This window comes from Hemicordylus capensis, chromosome 3 (genome assembly GCF_027244095.1).
Source record: "Hemicordylus capensis ecotype Gifberg chromosome 3, rHemCap1.1.pri, whole genome shotgun sequence".
In the NCBI taxonomy this organism is placed as follows: Eukaryota; Metazoa; Chordata; class Lepidosauria; order Squamata; family Cordylidae; genus Hemicordylus; species Hemicordylus capensis.
Genome location: NC_069659.1, coordinates 185081123 through 185096409, shown reverse-complemented (window position 1 = coordinate 185096409; position 15287 = coordinate 185081123). Strand labels below are relative to the sequence as shown.

Below are 15287 nucleotides of genomic sequence, written 5' to 3'. Positions count from 1 at the left end.
ATAGATGTAATTATAGGCAATTTTTTAGAGGCAAAAATCCAGGCCATTTTGAGTTCGGCTTCATCCATGGAAGCATTGCTACAAAGCAGCCTAGACTAATCAAAAGCTGTAGTGCTGTGGACTCAGAGTATTATGTTCGTATGCCATGGCAATGATGGAACCGAGAGACTCTCCCACCTGCCCTGTTGCATCCCCAGTTTTATGAGTTGTGGGATAAAAGGTTTAACTCTCAAATACTTGTAGTATTGTTTGGTACATGACAGAAATACTGTTAAGCATAATCTCAAAAGTAATCTCAGTGGGAATTTTAGTGGCTGTTTTTATTTTGCAGCTATCGTGAAAACTGGTATGGTTAGCTAAGAGTATGAACTGTGAGCCAGAAAGACCTCAGTTCAAATCTTGCTTCAATCATTAGCACAACTAGTAGATTCAAGCAAGTCGTCATTCTCCTAGCTGTAAGATCAAACTACTTGATTTTAAGCCTGTGCTGCACACAGATGTACATGTTTTCTCTATTTAGAGCAGATGGATTGGCCACTCTCCCACCATGAATGGGGACTGTGTGGCATGGGGGAGGCGGCTTTAACCCTCCCTCCCCCTGCTCCCATTGGCTTCCAGGTCTGCCACCTGAAATATGTGGGTAATAATAATATTGGCTTACTTCACAGGGAGGTTCATTAATGTAAGCATTACTGCGATAATGAGGCCATTCACACAATCAAAAACTGTGTTCAACCCGTGTTTGGGAGCTGTGTCTGCTCCCAATTTATGGTTGTGTGGAAGCAAGGCAGGAGGAAAACCTAGGGAGCTTTGCCTCCTACCTTGCTTCCCCACAATCACGTCTACCCAGGTTTTCCTCTAATCTTGCTTCCACACAACCAAAAATTGGGAGCACATACAGCTCCCAAACCTGGGTAGGACACAGTTTTTGATTGTGTGAATGGCCTCAATTTATGTGAAGCTGTTTCTGCACTTCGACATATGCTATATACATTCTAAGTCTTATTATCATATGGCAGTTCCCTCAGTGTGTGTGCTCCTGAGACATTTCCTCCTTTATTGCCTCTTTTTATTAGGGATGTGCACACACAATTTTTTCATGTCCAAGTCTGTTTATTTTGAGGGCTCCTGTTTGATTTTGGTTGAGCCTTTTCATTTCAGGACCCGTTTGGAGGGTTCTGATTTGATTCCCTTCATTTACTTTCATTTAAAAATAAAAATAAAAATGTTTCTTACTTTAAACAACTTTTGCCACCATCTGTGTCAGTGACAGCTGGTGATCCAATACACAGCTGCCTGCTGGTGGGCAGCATCTTGAATGCTATAACTACCCTGGAATGCAGTGTTATCCTTGGGCTGTTTGGATAAAAAATGGCTGCCATCATAAACAAAAAGGTGGCAGCTACACTGGCAACTGCCATTTTTTCATGACATCTTTTCTAAATTAAAAGAGAAAAAAGATTTGCAGCAAATAGGGTTCTGCAAACCGACTCCAGTCTTACCTATTTTGATCCTGCCTTCTGTGTTTCACAATAAATGGAACCCATATGCAATAGGCTCCATTCAGTTTGGGCTCCATTTGTTCTGAAAATTAATGCGCGCTCTGACTTTTTATACAGCATTTGCACTTCTGACATCTGGAAAGCCCTGCTTTTATGCTTCTTGATCTATTCAACGAGAGGGAATTTTTTATCCCAGTCAACGTGCTACATGAGCAAGGATCTGAAGGATTTGAATGTGAGCAGAGATAGGATGAAGAAACCATCAGAACCTACCAACAGGACTGGGGAGAATGACCTGTTTTGTTTTGCACTTACCACTACTCCGAATGGCAGAAAGCATTAAGGTCGCTTTATAATCTCAATTCCCTTGTGAAAAGAGCACTAGAGAATTACAGTTTGGGGTCATGTCTGCTCATGTTTTGCACGGGAGGACCATCAGGCACTCAGGCAGGCGGCACTTGTCTTGAAACTCTATCTGTTTCCTCAAATGCTACAAGGCTGCTGCTTTTTGTCATCACACCACAGAACCCGGACTCCTTTCTCTTTCTCTGCAAAACTACTTTCTTGAGACCCATTTTAGGCATGTGAGGTATAACATAAATCCCAGTGTCTTGGTACAGCTGTTAAGCAAATACCTTTAGCAATCAAGTGATAGGAGAAGCTAGAGAGAAAGGGCAAATCTTCGCAAATCTCTACAACAGAACAGTTAAGTCCTATAGCTGGGTGCACAAGGGAAGGGCATGTACAGGGGCATAGCTATAATTGAGCAGACAGACTCAAAGAACCTGCCCCCCCAGCTCCTGAGGGCCCCCCCAGCTCCACCTTTCCCTATTTTCTTCATTATTTCCCTGAGGGGCCCCTGGGAAGAGGGGTGAACATGGGCCCCCTCTCCCCTAGCTACACCCCTAGGCATGCAGTTTGCAGAATGAGTTGAGGGATAAGAAAGAAATCTTTTACTGATCTAATACAAACCAGAAGCATTTCTGTCTGCTTTTAACTCGGCAATTTGTTTCTTATAACTTCTTTCAGATTCTGCTTCTGCCTCAGGACTGAGCTCCAGGCAACTTTTCCAGGCTCCGTTTCCACTTCTACTGCCTGGGGTTCTTCTCTCCACTCACTTCAGTTCACACACCATTCTGCTCCCCACAGGGGGTGGAGAAATGGAAAGGTAGGGGTGTGTGTGTGTGTGTGTGTGTGTGTGTGTTTAGGAGATTTCAGCTGGGGAACAGAGATATCCTGGACAGCAAGGAATGATTGGCATGTAATGCAATGGTGGATAATCGCTTTCTCGGTTCCAGTTGCTTTGCAGGGTTATGGGATGGTCTTGCCAGCGACATAATCACAAATTGCAACGGATTCTATTTCAATGTAAATGTATGAAGGCGTTCGGTGTCTGTGTTGAGGGGGCCAGGGGAGTGGGAAGAAGGAGTCATTTCCCCCACTAGATTGATCTTGTGACCTTTCTGAAGAACTGTGCAGAGAGCACTGAAGGGAAAATACAACAGAAGTGGCAATGTTGTGAGTGTGTGCACGCACACACCCACCAACATGCACTCACTGCACTCGGTGTGTATGTGAGAAGGATGCAGATTTGAAATCTTTACAACTCCAAGGCACAAAACCCCCTTTAACTGATATCATCATTGAAAAGTCATTAGAAATCTGTTGGTGGAGCAGGGCACAGATTGCCAAGAGAGGGCTCAAAGACCTCTTTTCTTCGCACAATACCTGTAATGAACTGGAAGGGCCGGGGTGGAGCTGAGAAGCAGATTTCCTACCATAAGCTGAAGCCTCTTTTCAGCTGGCATTTGCAACAGTTTTACAATGTGTTCAAATCAACACTCACATGTTGGTTAACCATTCTTCGGCGCAATGAGATGTTTTATCTGTCTGACCTCAACCTCTGCCATCTGGTAGGGCAAACTGTTTGGCTGAAAGGCGAGTGAGTTCAAAAAAGGAGACTGAAGACTTCTGGTGAGAAAGCTCTGTTTTAGGGCTTAACAATCACTTCTAACCATTATTTTGCTAGCTAGTGACCATTATTTCACCGCCTCTTCAGATGTTATGAAACACAAGTGTGACCGTCGCTCATGAGAGGGAAAACTGGGAAGAAACTCTGCCTCTGCTTTCACTCACCTCCCCACCCAACCAGGGGCGTAGCTATAATTGAGTGAAAGGGTTCAAAGAACATGGGCCCCCAGCTCCTGAGGGCCCTCCAGCTCCACCCCTCCCTATTTTCTTCATTACCTCCCTTACTCTGGGGGGGCCACCAAAGAGAGGGATGAACACGGGCCCCCTCTCCTCTAGCTACGCCCCTGCACCCAACACCCACACTTACGGCACGGTTTGTCTGTTGCCGGCCATCATGTGGTTATTGGGTGCGGCCATGCGGTGGGGGCAGGGTGAGTGATGGGGGGAGGGACTTCCTCCCTGCTTCCCCTCTTGCGAGTGGCACTCATGCTTACATTCATTATGTCTGAAGAGGGCTCATAACTCAGTGACAGTGCACACGATCTGTATTCAGAAGGACCAGATTCAACCTTCAGCTACATCAGGGCTGGGAAAAACCTCTGCCTCACATGGAGAAGTTTCTCTCAGTAACAGTAGACAATACTGAGCCAGATGGACCAAAGTTCTAATTAGTTCGCACCTGCATATAGTCACATTAGTGCTGAGAACTTTCAGCTCAAATTTGGGAGGAAGGAGAGTTGCAGCCCCCACCAATGAGCCCCCCTCCAAACCACTGAGGGCTGGTTCCAGGTTTCAGCAAACCCTCACCAAACTGCCCTCCAAGAGCCCTCTCTTACCTGGGTCAACCCTGAAGAATCACTCCGCCAATCACCTCATAAGGGCTATGAGCACAGAGGTGGTCTTGGGGATCAGCAGTGGGCCATTGAGAGGGCCCATGGACAGTGATGCTTGGGGTGTGTGCATGGACCATGGTCTGAAGTCTGGTCTGAATTTGGACTGGTTTGTGGTCCAGCAAACCGGTCCGGTCCGGCTGAAGCATGAACCAGGGTGGCAGTGAGTGGCACCTTTAAAAGTAAAGACGCAGGTCCTTACTGGTGTGACCGCCACGCCAAGCAGCTTCCTGCAGTGGCAGCGCTCCCCCCAGCAGCCCGCACACGATGGCAGCACAGCTCTATCACTCACCTGGCCTCCATGCATGCTTGAACCTCGGTCTGTGCACACCCCTAGTGCTACTGAACCCTGGCACCAGCCCCGGACCCTCGTTCATATCAGAGACCGGGGAGCTGTCTGCTTGAAATCCCCCTTCCTTCCTGCCACATACTAAGCTCATTTTTGACATTTTCATGGACCAGCTAGTTCTTTGGAAGGAAAACAACTGGATCATCTCAAACATTGTTTATGTGTCCCATGCCACATATAAAACAAGAGGCAATTGTCGCCCTGTAGGGGTCTGTTTTGCTGTTTCCATTTATGTTATACAGAGCCACTGATGAAAATTTAATTTCAACTATAACTTTAATTTCAACTATAACAACTACAACTACAACTATAACTATATTGAATATTATAGCCACCTAATGGTGCAGCAGGGAAGCAACCTGCCTAGAGAGCAGGAGGCTGTTGGTTCAAATCCCTGCTAGTGTGTTTCCTAGAATATGGGAAACTCCTATATTGGGCAGCAGCGATATAGGAAGGTGCTGAAAAGCATCATCTCATACTGTGCTGGAGAAGGCAATGGTAAACCCTTCCTGCATTCTAACAAGAAAACCACATAGCTCTGTGATCTACAGGAGTCAACACTGACTCAACGGCACAATCTTTCCTCTCTTATATTGAATATAACTATTCAAAAAAGTACTGAGCTAATATCTTATCCAAATCCATTGCGAATTGAAAGAATAATAGAGAACTAACTGGGCCGGGCGCAGAGCATCTGTGCTTCTAGCCACCCCTCCCCCACCTGCCGTCAGCATTCCCCCCTGTGCCGCTGGCACTTCTCTGCCCGCCTGCTGTTGTTTTCTCTCTCTCCCCTGTCAGCCCACCCACCGGCTGCCATCATTGTCTCCCTCCCCTGCCCGCCTGCCGCCGTTTTGCCCGTGCATCCTGCTGCTGGCTTGCCTTCCCACCCTCTCATCCGTCCCACCTCCGGCTTGCCCTCCTGCCCGCTTGTCTGTCCAACTGCTGGCAGGCTGCAGTTTTCATCGGCCGGTCGCCGCCGCCATTTTCTCCGCCACCCACCCATCCTGTGGCTATCCATCAGCTCTCACGAGAGCTGCCAAACATGGGATTAGCCACACGTATGCCTTAGAGAAATATAAAGATTCATTAGTCAGTGGGTCAGTTCTGACAGCACAGCCACAGCACACACAATTATGATGGGGACACACCAAGAGGGCATTAGGAAAGTCTTTTATTGTATTGGGTGAAGCCTTGAAGCCTCCCTGATTTCCTCCTGCAACTCCCAGTCACTGTCGGCATTTTGATCCGGAGGGCGATAGCATGTCCCGAGCAGCACATCTCCTTTCAGGCTTTGTATAGTCACCCACAGGGTTTCTGTGGAGGACTCCAGTCCACCTAAGTTTTCTACGTTGTTAGATTCTATCCCTTCTTTAACATACAATGCTGCTCCCTTCCTGTCCTGTCTATAGGCGTCCCTTCCTGTCCTGTCTATAGAGTTTATATCCAGGGAGTACGCAGGGCATGCTGGAGAGACCCCCGAGCCAGGAGGTTGCTTTTCAGCCTCTCGGTTGGGGGTCTGCTCATGAACTCACGATCTACTCGGCAACTCACGATTGGAAAGCCGATCTCGCTCCGCTAACCCGGGCTTAGGGGAGGGCTACTTAAACGGGTGACCTGCTTTGACTGAACCGGGCTCGGCTGTGAGCCTGGTGAGTCTCACGATTGGTGGGAGGCGGGCTAAGCACCCTTAGCCCGCTTTCCACTGATCGTCAGAATAGCTCCTATATCTATTTCTGTGTTAGCAACCAAGCACTCCAGCTCACCCATCTTATTTTATTTATTTATTTATCTATCTATATATTTATCAAATTTATACCCCGCCCAAACATACGTCTCTGGGCAGCTCAGAGGCTTCTGGCATTGGCATATAAGGACCTATATGCTGAATCTCTTACCTGGGGTATGCTATCTTTCTTTGGACTCTTTGACCAGCTGGCACAGCCTTCTGTCTGCTCTTTATGTGGTTCTGCTCTGTCCCCTTCTGTTTTATCTGAATCCTTTGCACCCTTGCACTTTAAAGGATGGCATTTGCCAAACCAGATACTGTCCAGCTCCTGTTGGCTATTCCCCAGGCGTCATTTTAAAGCTGCTCTGCGACCTTTTTGTTTTTAAGTGCCAGCAGTCTGGTTCCAACTTGGTTCAAGTGCAGCCCATCCCTTTTATACAGGCCTTGCTTGCCCCAAAATTTATCCCAGTGCCTAACAAATCTAAACCCCTCCTCCTGGTACCAATGTCTCATCCATGCATTGAAACCCCTCAGCTCTGCCTGTCTCACTGTACCTGTGCGCGGAACAGGTAGCATTTCTGAGAATGCTACCTTGGGGAGCATACCTTGGGGAGCATTACATGTCCCAACAGGCATGTTCTTGATGCATCCCCTTCCTAATTGTGTGTGCTGGCAACTGTATCATCTGAACTGGCCACTGACGTACAGTTGGAGGGTCACTGAGCATGAGGGCTGTGGAAATGAATCTGAAGAACATCTAGCTTAACCTCCCATGATGAGTCACAACCCCTCACAGCAAAATGCCACAAAGACCTTTGTTCTCCATGAGGTCATAGTAGGGACGAAAAACCCCAACTCCAAGTATATGCTGATGGGATCTGAGCTGTCGGTGATGGACCAGGAGAGGGATCTTGGGGTTGTGGTGGACAGCTCGTTGAAAGTGTTGATTCAATGTGCGGCAGCTGTGAAAAAGGCAAATTCCATGCTAGGGATCATTAGGAAGGGGATTGAAAATAAAACGGCTAACATTATAATGCCCTTATACAAAACTATGGTGCGACCACACTTGGAGTACTGCGTACAATTCTGGTCACCACATCTTAAAAAGGACATTGTTGAACTGGAGAAGGGACAGAAGAGGGCAACCAAAATGATCAGGGGCCTAGAGCACCTTTCTTATGAGGCAAGACTACAACACCTGGGGCTTTTTAGTTTAGAAAAAAGATGACTGCGGGGAGACATGATAGAGGTCTATAAAATCATGCATGGCATGGAGAAAGTGGAGAGAGAGAGATTCTTTTCCCTCTCACACAACACTAGAACCAGGGGTCACTCCATGAAATTGATTGCCAGGAGGTCTAGGACCAACAAACGGAAGTACTTTTTCATACAATGCGTGATCCACTTGTGGAACTCTCTGCCACAGGATGTGGTGACAGCCAACAACCTGGATGGCTTTAAGAGGGGTTTGGATGACTTCATGGAGGAGAGGTCTATCAATGGCTACTAGTCAGAGGGCTTTGGGCCACCTCCAGCCTCAAGGGCAGGGTGCCTCTGAGTACCAGTTGCAGGGGAGTAATGGCAGGAGAGATGGCACGCCCTCAACTCCTGTCTGTGGCTTCCAGCGGCATCTGGTGGGCCACTGTGCGAAACAGGATGCTGGACTAGATGGGCCTTGAGCCTGATCCAGCAGGGCTGTTCTTATGTTCTTATGTTCAAAACTCTCTTCTTTCAGAGCAATTGGGAATACTACAACGACTACTTTTAAAGGGCATGGATTGCATCTACTCTCAGGACTGTTTTGATTACTTTTTCTTTAACTCTACCTCCTAGTTTGGCATTACTTCCTGGTTTTTGCTTATTCTCCCACAACAATAAAGAGACCTTAATGATTGGGTGTAAACACCCCCCACCCCATTTCTCTGATGTTCTATCTACTGTGGTGTGACATATATCACACTTGGTGACGAGAATCCTCTAAGCCAGCGGTTTTAAAACTGTGTTCAAGGAAACTCTGGAAGTTCCTAAGAAGCTTATCAAAGGGTACTTAATGAGAAGATCAGTAATGGTGGACATGCTTTTTGGAAGACTGATTGACCACCCACTTTTGATCTTTCCCAATGGTGCACAGCCACAGGTGTGTTCAGAGTATCAGGTGTGTTCCTTTTCAGTTCACTTAAGGCAATGGTTACACACACAACACCTGGCCAGTAGTACCTTGTATTAATTGAGTATATGCTGTGTAGTGCATGCATCAGCATCCTATGCAATTTGCAAGGCTGCTGTATAAACCTGCAGGGGATCCTTGGCTGATGAGTCACTACAGAAAAAGTTCTCTGAAGGTAGAAAGTTTGAAAACTACTGCTTGAACCTGCTGCAGTCTGGAACACTTTGACATAGATACAGTAAGGCACCATAAAGAGAACACAAATGTCTTTTTGACTGATGCTTGTACCGCAGGGGTGCATATATAGTCTATAAGAGTTAAAGTGGGAGAGAGAGTAAATTATCTGAAAAACAGTTATCAGATACCTGCTGCTGCAGGTGGTGTGACAGTGAAGTTGAAGACTGAAAATTAGAGCACCTTCTAGCTGAAAAAGTGAAACAAAGACTGCTGTGGAAAAGAACAGCCATTTTGTATTGTACAAAGCAGGAACAAAAAGAAAAAGAAAAAGAAAGCCCCTATTTTGCAGCTTCTTATAGCAAGACAGAGGAGTTTTATAACTGTGAAATGCCTTTTGAATGACTCGAACTGGATTTGAGATTAACAAGTTCCAATTATGCTGATAGTGTTAACGGAACTGTTCCAGGGTCAGGGGCATAAGCTAGGAGAGAGGAGGCACATGTTCGCCCCTTTCCCTGGCGACTACTCAGAGTGAGGAAGATAATGAAGAAAATAGGGAGGTGTGGAGCTGGGGGCCCCTCAGGAGCTGGGGGCCAGTGTTCCCTCTAACAGGGATTCCCAGATGTTGACTACAACTCCCAGAATCCCCATCAGCAATGGCTTTTGCTTGGAAATTCTGGAAGTTGTAGTCAACAACATCTGGGAATCCCTGTTAGAGGGAACATTGTGTGGGTCCCCCAGGTTCCTTGAATCCATCCACTCATTATAGTTACACCCCTGTCCGGGGTGATTGACAAACATCCCTAAATGTGTTTGGGCTTTGTCTGGGGAATTTGCGAGCTGGGGTGGAGCAGTCCCACTATAATTTTTGTGCGAAGCTTTGATTATGGGGGAAAGAAATGACAGAGAGGTTGAAGTTCAAAACAAAGAACGGTTTTATTTGGGGTTCAGGGATATAGTAGAATAGGAAAGTTGATTAAAGCAATATTACTATCAAAAATACATTACAAGATCAACCAGATAACTGCAAAAGGAAATTTAACTTAGTGTCCAAATTAAAATGACTTCCAGGCTGGCTAGAAAAAGGAGACTTGAGAGGTTTTTGGATTTAAGAAAAGGAGCAGGGATAGATAGAGAGCCCAGTGGGGTACAGTGATTATCATACAACCTCATCCTTCCTTGAGTGGAGATTGGACCCTCGAGGCTCAGGTACAACTGATGGGTCTCTTTCCTCAAGGATGAAACCAGGCGATGAAGAACCAAAAGCAGCTTGGGGGGTTAGGTAGCAGGGGTAAATCCAAAAGGTGTCTTTTCTCGAGTAGCCAGCTTCTAGTAGCAGCAAGGCGGGCTGGATAGATCGGGCCAGAGAGGAAGGCCAATCTGGAGCCTGGAAGCGTGACTGGCATGCAGAACAAGATACAGCCAGGTATTATGGCCAAGCCTTGCATCCAAACTGCGGGTGACTCCACAATGTCAGAACCAAATGAAGCACACTGGTTCAAGGAACAAGGGGCAATTATAGCCCGAAATGTGTCCTGAGGCAATATTCCAGCTGATCTAATTTCCTGGAAAGGGTCACTCTGGTGAATCTCAAAAGGATTCAATGAGGCTTTACACACGACCAGTGTGTTGAGCCGGGAGGGTTTTGGTGAGGAGAGTAGGTCAAGCCCGCTCTCCCTGCACATGAGTGGCTAGCCCACCCTGGGTGGCCAGATCGGCCACCCACACGATAACTGGCTCCATCATGGAGCTGGTAGGGGCAGCAGGGATCGGGGGCCCCCTGGCCATCGGAAGTCCCAGAATGCCCCACGTGAGTGTGCAGGGCATTCTGGGGAGACCCCTGAGGCCTGGAGGCTTGTTGTATCCTCCTGGTTGGGGGTCTCCTCACAAGTTGCTGTGGCGTGGAGCTGCGCTGCACAGACTCACAATAAAAAAAACCAAGGTTAGCGAAGCGAAGCGCTTGCTCTGCTAACCTCATTTAAGGGGAGGGCTACTTTGGTGGGCTAGTTGCTGTTGAACCACTGGGCTTGGCTGTGAGCCCAGTGGTTCTCACAATGGAGGAAAACTAAGCTGGGCTTCCTTAGCCCAGTTTTTCTCCATTGTGTGAACAGCCTCATTGTTTGGGTTTGCTGGGTCAAGAGCAACCTGCATGCAAATGGAGTGAATGAACGTGCAAGTGTGGTATCTCTCTGGTCAGAAGAGCCTGGTAAACCAATCAGTAATTTTAATGAGTACACCTCTGAGTTCTATTGCCCACTTTGGTCTTTTGTGTAGGGAAGGGAGTTGCATTTGCATTGCCTTATCTGACTTTCCTGCTGAAGTGATTTAGCTTGTTTGATTCAATTGCAGAGGAGGTGAAGTAAAGGGATCAATCTTTGGACAGACTGAGAGGAGGCTATCTCAAAAGTTAACTCCACGGTCTACTTAGACATTCTCAAATATAGAGAAAGGCATGAGGCTAATCCCCTTTCAATTTGCTTGGCAGCTGTTGAATCTGGGGGTGACCACCCCACTGTCTGCTAAGTGACTGGTCCCCAGTATTCCAACAAACGGGGAACCCATGATCCCATGAGGCTCCTGAGCATGCTAAGAGTGAGAACCACAGTCCTGTGGTCTCAGACATAAGCAGAGAGGCTACTGGGAGCCCACAGAATAGCAGTGCTAGCAACAGTAGTTATAAGGTCTAAGGCATATGAAGAACTGTATTACAGATGATCTCTAGTGTGACCAGGAATTGCTACATATGTTGACATTATTGCAGTTAAGTCATATCAGTTCCCCACCTCCTCCTATCCCATTCAGGATAGCAAAATGGTTGAAAATTATTATCTCAATTCTTTTCAATCCAGCTTCTGCCCCAGTTTTGAGACTGAAACTGCCTTGATCATTGTAGGGGGTATGTTACAATGAGAATTGGAAAGAGGGAGTGTATCCTGGGCCTGTTGGTTCTGCTGGACTTCAAAGTGGCTTTCAGCCACTTTGGTATCCTTTTGGAGTATGGTATCTTTCAGTATCCTTACAGGGGGCATTGTTTTGCAGAAGTTTTGCTTCTTCCTGCCGGATCATTTCTAGAAGAGAGCTGGTCTTGTGGTAGCAAGCATGACTTGTCCCCTTAGCTAAGCAGGGTCTACCCTGGATGCATATGAATGGGAGACTTGATCTGTGAGCACTGTAAAATATTCTCCTCAGGGGATGGAGCCGCTCTGGGAAGAGCATCTAGGTTCCAAGTTCCCTCCAAGATAGGGCTGAGAGAGATTCCTGCCTGCAACCTTGGAGAAGTTGCTGCCAGTCTGTGTAGACAATACTGAACGAGATGGAGCTATGGTCTGACTCAGTATATGGCAGCTTCCTATGTTCCTATGTTAAGATGGAAGCTGTGGGCTTATAGCGTCCTGCAGGGACAATTCTGTCCCCCTTGCTCTTCAACTTCTATATGAAACTGTTGGGGGGCGTCATCAGGAGTTTGGTGTTGGGTGCCATTAATATGCAGATGACACCCAATTCTGTATATGTGGTTGATGTCCTAAACTGGTGTCTGGAGCCAGTAAAGAGATTCATGTGGGCTAGCAAGCTGAAATTAATTCTGGGGAAAATTAATTCTCCTGGAACTTTCCCAAATGGGCGACTTTACTGTGGCAGAAAGTGGCTAAAGTCAAGCTGTCTTGAGCACTGCACTAAAGTGCTACTTTTAAAGGATACTTATAATGTGCAGTAACTGTGAATCGTCAGGAGCAAGGCTGAATGATGCCATTGGCTATATGAATGGCGCCTTCTGTCGCCATCTTGACATTGCTGTAAATGGTTCCCTCATATGAAACCCCCCCCCCATTAGCCTAAGTGTAGCAAAGTTGCATTCAATCGCCATTTTGGAAAGGCTCCTAGTGAGAAAAACTGCTGATTTGGTGATGGCTTATTATCAACTAGTTCTTGATGAGGCTGCAATCCCTTTGAAGAAGTAGGTGTGCAGCTTGGGAGTGCCCCTGGACCCAGCATTACACCTGGGTGGTCAGATGTCTGCCATGGCCCAGGAGGCTTTTGCCAGCTTTGGCTGGTATGCCAGCCATTTATGTTTCAGTCAGACTAGGTCACAGTTGTCCATGTGCTCCTTGCTTGTGCTCAGTTGTATTACTGTGATGCAAGATCACTCTTGCAACTTGGAACATCTCACAGTATATTGATGTCTCAGGGCCAACCCTAGGGTTTTTAGCGTCCTAGGCAATGTTTGACTTTGGTGCCTGCCCCGCTAGCCAAGAAGTGTGGATGTGGTGGGGAGTCACTGAGGGAAAATAGCTGAGAAGCTCAGAGCCCATCTGACACTTGCCCTTCTTCTGTTGCTGTCACCACCTCCTTCCCCTCAGCAGGGCCGGTCCTGCAATCCTCTGGTCCACCCAACCTCTCTGTCTCACTGAGAGGAAGCTTTAACAGTACTGCAAGGAGCTTCCCTCCAAGACCATCCAGGCCTGACACAGCCAAGCCAACCATTGTGCACTGCACACCACTTGGGTCCAGGCACGAGAAACCAGGATGCGTTTTGGGTGCAGGCACTTGAGAAACCCCCCCGAGAAGTCAGGGGAGCACCTAGGTCTAAAAGCAGCCTGGACCTGAAGGGCTTCGGAGCCCCCCCCGCCCCCACCGAGGCCCATCTTAATTTTGCCATCTTCACCACCGGGGAGTAGGGGGTGAGCATTGAGCGGAGCAGTGTCCATAGGGAAGTATATTGATGTAGACGGAGAGCACATTAAGTAGCGTGAGTTGATGAGTTTCTAAGAATAAATAAATTTTCTGCCCTCACCATGTATGTAGACAAGTACTCAGTGCCACAAACACATCTTTTGGTTTTGCCAATGGTTGTTTTAATGAATAGGGTTTTGATGAGTAGGGGCCTCTGCTAATTGAGCAGATCCCTGCTAACTTGGCAAAGAGGCACCTTTTAACGTGGTGACTCTCTTTATTTAGCAGAGGGAGAGTAACTGGCCCTATCCACCCCCAGCATAGTACCTCCAGTGACTGTTGCTGGCGCCTATCTTGTGGTTTTTTAAGAATGTGAGCCCTTTGGGGACAGGGATCCATCTTCTTTATGTATTATTTCTCTGTGTAAACCGCCCTGAGCCATTTTTGGAAGGGCGGTATAGAAATTGAATAAATAAATAAATAAATAAATAAATAAATAAATAAATAAATAAATAAATAAAAAACAACAACAACAACAACAACAACAACAACAACAACAAAGATCTACAAATTGAAATTGAAAGGCTGTGGCAGAAAAAGACCAAAATAATCCCAGTGGTAATTGGCACCTTAGGTGCAATTCCAAAACAACTTGAAGAGCACCTCAACCCCATAGGGGCCACAGAAATCACCATCAACCAATTACAAAAAGCAACTTTACTGGGAACAGCCTATATTCTGCGACTATATCTATAATAACAGCAACAACATTGATAATAAAATTCAGCCATCCCAGGTCCTTGGGAAGGACTCGATGTCTGGATAAAACAAACCAGTCAATAACACCTGTCTGACTGTGTAAATAAATAATAATAACTGTAGTTGAGAAGAAAGAAAAACAAGTTAAAATAATTGACATAGCAATACCAGGGAATAGCAGAATAGAAGAAAAAGAAATAGAAAAAAATAACAAAATACAAAGATCTACAAATTGAAATTGAAAGGCTGTGGCAGGAGAAGACCAAAATAATCTCAGTAGCTATTGGCGCCCTGGGTGTAGTTCCAAAAGACCTTGAAGAGCACCTCAACACCATAGGGGCCACAGAAATCGCCATCAGCCAATTACAAAAAGCAACTTTACTGAGAACAGCCTATATTCTGCGACAATATCTATAATAACAGCAACAACATTGATTGACTTTTATTAGAGAATGTTTAACATGTGGTTTACAAAAGCAACAGTGAATAGAATTTCGCGATAAAACACGGCCGCGTACTAACGAATGTGTGGTTGTAAAATCCAGCCATCCCAGGTCCTTGGGAAGGACTCGATGTCTGTATAAAACAAACCAGTCAGTCACACCTGTCTGACTGTGTAAACAACAACAACAATAGTATTTATTGATGACAGTATATTGATGTCTCTGGGGGGCAGTCTTTCCTAATCATCCTGGGGAGGGCTCAGTCCCCCTCTTGCCAACTTTAGGAGGGGCTCCAGCTCTCTCTGCCATCCCTATCCTGGGTCCCATTGTTGTTGGGGGTTTTTTGTGCTGATGGAGACAGTTACATACATTTCTTCTGAGAGAAAAAAAGAGTTCCTTACAGATGCCTTGGGAGTTTAATTTCATTGTACATTTGCAATGCAGATTGCAACCCTAGAGGCATCTTGGATTAAGTCTTTTCTGGTGTGTGTGTGTTTTTAGATCTTGCTATGATCTAAGGAGGTAGGAAAAGATAAGGGGCTTGAAAGTGGCTTCAGAGCTTGTAAGAGAAATTCTCAGACTAAAGTGCTGAGTTTGCCCAAGGAAGTTTTCATAAAGATCGAGTAGGCAAA

At 46.4% G+C, this 15287-nt stretch overlaps 1 protein-coding gene across 2 annotated transcripts in view; it reads left to right on the top strand.

Annotated features, from left to right (window-relative positions):
* The first annotated feature begins 2553 nt into the window (after positions 1–2553).
* Positions 2554–15287, top strand: part of OLFM4 (olfactomedin 4) — a 121014-nt gene continuing 108280 nt past the window's right edge. The window contains exon 1 of one of the 2 annotated variants that reach the window (XM_053304691.1): positions 2554–2670. The gene's annotated coding sequence lies outside the window, so the exon portion shown is untranslated. The remainder of the gene's footprint in view (positions 2671–15287) is intronic. The other variant, XM_053304692.1, reaches the window with a different exon arrangement.